Raw genomic sequence first — 5,679 nt, 5'->3', positions numbered from 1 at the left:
CAAGTAGTTGCAAAGAGAAGGGTATCACGGCGTTGGTTCAAAGGGGGTGTCTAATCAAGAAGGGAGAATGAAGAAGATTGGGAATCTGAGAAATTAATATTTTTTTAAATGACCTTTTGCTGGTCCAACCAGGCTTCTTGATGGATTTCATTATCTTGGCAAAATAGTTACAGTGTAAATTATTACATGCACCAAAAAGTCGAGGGTTCCATGTCCCATACAATTCTCAAGGAACCCTCACCATGACTAGCTAAAACATGTGTCATTGTACTGGCTTCCTAGGGCAATGAGAAAAACTAATATAATCAAAATTGCGACTAAGTAAAAGTTACAATCATCAAGGATGGTCACTACAAGTCCGATCGAATAGACACCATTCTACACCATCTCAATCACTTCAACCATCCGCTTCAACAATCAATTTGTTACGGCCAATATTACCTACTAGGATCAACACATCCCGAAGAGCTCTAGCGTCTGAAATGGCCGGCCAGTCAATAAAATATATTCCACATCCGCTTGCATCAATCAATGTATGAGCTTCTCAAGTTGTCCGCGACACTTGAAACAATTATTTAGACCTCCCTTTCCCTTTTCCATCTCCCTTTTAGTTTGGGTTTTGGGAGTTCATTAGGACATGTTTTGTTACTCGCATCATTTTTGCATTTTTGATTAGCCTAGTCTAGTGGAGCTTGGCCGAGGAAAAAATAGCCAATGGGCTATGTTGTGCATCAAGTTTGATTGCATGCATCTCCTCTAATCTGCCTCAGAAGAATCACACACATGGATATTTGGCTAAAATCATTTTCTCCCTAGATGCAACATGCTGTTGTTTGGTTTGCATGCGCACGGATGGTTCATTTCACCTCGTCTTCACGTGGTAAATTTATCTCACACTACTACACTTGAAGAACTTTTTCTATGAGCGCCAAAATAAGAAACTTACAACATATGAGTTGTGTGGAACAAAGAGATGAATCTAGTAGTCAAAGAAAATTCCAAATGACTGGCTGTGTGCAACGAATTTGATGGAATTAGTCCAAAATAACATGCACACATGAACATGTTTGTGCAGTCCAGTAGAGAGATGTAGATCTAATAGTCTACGGCCGATGAAACAGAAAATGTACGTCACAAAAATCATGTGAAACAACGAAATGAAGCCAGTGCTCAAATAAATTTTAAATAGTTGAACATGTGCAAAGAATTTGCAAAATTCGTCCAACATAACATACACACATGAACAAACATGTGCAATGCAGTAGGGAAATGCCAATCTACTCGTCTATGACCGTCGAATAGAAAATATACAACACGAAAGTCATGTGAAATAGCGAGATAAAGCTAATGGTGGGAGAAAATTTCAAACTGCCGAATGTGTGCGAAGAATTTTTTGAAATTCGTCTTAAAAGCTGCAAACATGAACACAAAGTTGAAGATTTACAGTCCACAAAATCAGGAACCGACCGCCTGAATGGAAGCACAACATCAACACATACTTTTTTGATAGAGCTTATCTCCAAACAAAGTGCGGTTGTGTAGATTAGAAGAGACCATGGGAAGGAGATTAAGCATGTGAGGGTTCCATTACCTCCCGCCGGAGCCGCCACCGGTCCGCCGTCTTCGGTGGCTCTATGGCCATGGAGGCGTGCTGGATCCCACCCTTGGTAGCGGGAGTGCTTTGTTTCTAGGTGTTTTTTTTTATGTTTTGATAGTGTTTGTGTTCTGTTCATGAAGGCGAGATGACGGCGGCTCCCTGAAAATGGAATAAGGTTCTCCCCGCCTTGCCTCGTTCCGGTGGTGTATCTAGCATCGTTGGAGGACGTGTGGAGATGTGTCTTCGGGGGATCTCGCGGGATTCGATCGATGGTTGTCATTGGTGGATTTATTCGGATTCGGTCTATGTTCGTGTGTCTTTGGGTTGGATCCTTTCGATCTACGTGTCTCTTCATGGCGGCGGTTGTTATTCTGTTACACTGGTCCTATCAAACCTTACCACGACGACTTCTCGATTGTCTACCACAACAAGTTTTGTCCGGCTTTGATGAAGGAGAGGCGATGATGATGGCGCGCCTTCAGTTTACTTCAATGCTTGTAGGCGTCGCTATATGGTCTACGGATTTGAGTGTAATTATTTTTAATTTGGGTGTTTGTTGTATAGACATAATTGAAAATGAATAAATAGAAAGTTTTTTTAAAAAATAGAGGAGATTAAGCATGTGAGCAGAACATGAACATGCGTTGCTAAACGTCGGATTCGGATGTTTCTCTGCATCCAAACCGACCGAGAGTTGCTCCCACATACTGGCAGCATCAAACATGTCAAGAACAGAGGCAATCTTGCGGCTCCTCCTGGCCCTTTGCATCCTCCCCTGCAACACATCCATTTCCTCCGCCGCTGATGCATTCCTCCGCTGCCTCGCCGCCGCCATCCCGCCCCATCTCCTCCACACCCCGCCCTCCCCGTCCTACTCCCCGCTCCTGCTCTCCTCCGTCCGGAACCTCCGATTCGTCACGCCGGGAACCCCAAGGCCTCTCGCAATCGTCGCCGCCGGGGAGGCCTCCCACGCCCAGGCCGCCGTGCGCTGCGGCCGTCTGCACGGCGTCCGCGTGCGCGTGCGCAGCGGCGGGCACGACTACGAGGGCCTCTCCTACCTCTCCCTGGACCCCCGCGAGCCCTTCGCCCTGCTCGACCTCGCCGCGCTCCGCGCCGTCCGCGTCGACCCCGCGCGCGCCGAGGCCTGGGTCGGGTCCGGCGCCACGCTCGGCGAGCTCTACTATGCCGTGGCCGCCGCGAGCCGCGCGCTCGCCTTCCCCGCCGGGGTCTGCCCCACCGTCGGCGTCGGTGGCCACCTCTGCGGCGGCGGCTTCGGCACGCTAATGCGCAGGTACGGCCTCGCCGCCGACCACGTCCTGAACGCCGTCCTCGTGGACGCCGGCGGGAGGCTCCTGAACAGGACCGCCATGGGTGAAGATCTCTTCTGGGCCATCAGGGGTGGCGGCGGCGAGAGCTTCGGCGTCGTGCTGTCCTGGAAGCTCCGGCTCGTGCGCGTGCCGGAGTCGGTCACGGTGTTCACCATCCGTCGGTCAAGAAACCAATCTGCCACCCATCTCATAGCCAAATGGCAAGAGATCGCGCCGGCCCTGCCCCCCGGACCTATATCTACGGGTCATCGTGCATAACCAGGAGGCTCAGTTTCAGTCCCTGTTTCTTGGCCGATGTGGCCACCTCGCCAGTCTCATGCAAGCTCACTTCTCTGATCTTGGAATGGTGCGAGCTGACTGCGAGGAGATCAACTGGATCCAATCCACCGTGTACTTCGCGTTCCACTCCAGCTCCAAGCCATTAGAGCTGCTCTTAGACAGGGGTACCAAGCCGGAGAGCTACGTGAAAGCCAAGTCCGACTACGTGCAAGTGCCAATCCCATTGCACGCCTGGGAGAGCACATGGACATGGCTGGCGAAGCAGGAGGCCGGGATCCTCATCTTAGATCCCTACGGTGGCAGAATGGGGAGCGTCGCGCCGTCTGCGACGCCTTTCCCGCACCGGAAGGGGAATCTGTACAACCTACAATACTACTCCTCCTGGTCTGAGAATGGAACAGATGCGTTTGATAAGCATATGGCCTGGGTCAGGGGTCTGTACAAGCAGATGGAGCCATATGTATCCAAGAACCCAAGAACAGGGTATGTGAACTACAGAGACCTGGATCTTGGCAGGAATGAATTGGGCGACAATGTGACCAGCTATGCAAAGGCTGGAGTTTGGGGGGAGAAGTACTTCAAGGGCAATTTTGAGAGGTTGGCAGCAGTCAAGGCCATGGTGGATCCTGATGACTTCTTTAGAAATGAGCAGAGCATCCCACCTCTTCCTGCTGCAAAGGGATGGACCTCCATGTGATTGGAGGTTTGTTTTTCTAAGGGCAACTTCAATTTTTGAAAACAAAAAGGATTTGAGCGTGGCTGTTATTTGGGATGGGATCAGATATGTGCTCTTTTGAAAGACCTTTTTTCAAGTCCGTGATGATTAGATGGTATTAAGTTGTCACAAGTTTTTTTTTAGTCGTGAGCCAGATGCATTACTTTGGCAATAGGAAAATAATGGAGTTTATCCTCTCAGTCGATATATAGGAGTGCCCATTTTCCTCATGTTCCTGCAGTTTGAAAACTTTGTGTACTCTTTTGAGTTACAAGTTAACAAGTTAACGGGTCTAGCACCTGTTGTTAACCTCCAGTCCGTCGAGGGGTAGTCTACACTGACTGGCGAGCGATCACAGACTGGCAGATGTTTCTACCAAGTCACTGGTTCTGCCCATCAGTTTGAGTTTTTAGGGGTTTAAAACAAACATAGTTAAATAACAGTACTTCACAATTCCACAACACATAAACTACAAAGGCTTGCTTATCCTAATGCTACACATATTACTTCTGAATGACCACCTTTCCCCGGAAGAACAGTTTGGAGCAAATTAATTAGTGTCATTATCCAACAAGCATGGAGAACGATAAGACAGTGCTGGGGAGTTGTGTTCCTCAATCCATTGCTTCTATGAGTGTGATGAGGTTCCTTCCAGTCAACCTGGTTCAGATCAGCTAATGGAGTTGGAGCTTAATGAGAAAAAAATTCTAAAGAAAAAGGCTTCTAAGGAAATCCAGAGCAGGGTATAGTTTGAACCAGTCTGCTGAGAGCAAAATAAGAAAAGTTCTCTGGATACAAATATGACAGATGTAGAAGGTGATCGTGAGGAAGAGGGGGAGGCATAGGTGGACTATGATGCTAGTGAGAATGTTGAAGAGAATGGCTCTGATTATCTGGGATTAGAAGGTGCAGAGGATATGGATGCTGAGGCTTATGCCATGAATTTAGGATTTAGGATAGAAGTTACCAGAGATGAACGAAGGTGTTGTATCATAAAGTTTTGGTAATGGACAGTCTGATAATGGAGATGGAGATGGTGATCATGTGTTAGAGTCCAAGCTGGGTGATGGAGTTGAAAGAAAGAAAACTTAAGGAGGAACAAAGGTAAAAGATGTATCTATGGAGGAAAGGAGGTCAAGCGGCAGAACAGATATTGATCAGAAGGTTATGGGTAAGGCTGTCAATAGAGTGAAGCACAAGAATTTGGAGATAGTGGTGGGTACTACTGTGTTTCCCTAGTGTTTCAAATTCTGCGCGGTCCAATTTACATGACATGGCTTGTAAGATACTACCTCCGTCCCGTAATATAAGAATGTTTTTCAAAATATGTTAGCTTGAGAAACGATCTTATATTGTGGGACGGAGGAAGTACCTCTGTAACTAGATATACAACGTTTTGTAGTTCAATAGGAGTAAATCTTGGTAATACGACACTAAATATGGAACGGAGGGAGTATTAATGTAGAGATGGACAAAACTGTTAATGATATTTGACTTCTTTTTTTTTTGTTGCTATTCAGAGACTTTAACAAGCTAGGTGTGATCTTTTTATTGCTACTACGGTTTCCCTTTGATGCTAAAATCCAGAATGGGGAATCAAGGCAAGAGTGCATTGTCCGAGTGCCTTGATCCCGAGTTTGTCCATGAGAATTTTTCTGATACTGGTACCTCTGAGGAAGAGGAAGACGTTTTTTTATTATTAGAGGTATTGCAAGTTCTCGTGGTGGGTTTAGTAGAGGTAGAGGAGGTTTTGGGAGTGA

The 5,679-nt window shown here is 47.0% G+C and overlaps 1 pseudogene; it reads left to right on the top strand.

Moving 5' to 3' along the window:
• The first annotated feature begins 2,294 nt into the window (after positions 1 to 2,294).
• Positions 2,295 to 5,406, top strand: LOC123147958 (berberine bridge enzyme-like Cyn d 4; annotated as a pseudogene).
• Positions 5,407 to 5,679: the final 273 nt, after the last annotated feature.

The sequence above is a fragment of the Triticum aestivum genome, chromosome 7A, assembly GCF_018294505.1.
Source record: "Triticum aestivum cultivar Chinese Spring chromosome 7A, IWGSC CS RefSeq v2.1, whole genome shotgun sequence".
NCBI classification, from domain to species: domain Eukaryota; kingdom Viridiplantae; phylum Streptophyta; class Magnoliopsida; order Poales; family Poaceae; genus Triticum; species Triticum aestivum.
Note: the sequence above shows the minus strand (reverse complement) of the source record. Positions and strands in the feature narration are given on the sequence as shown.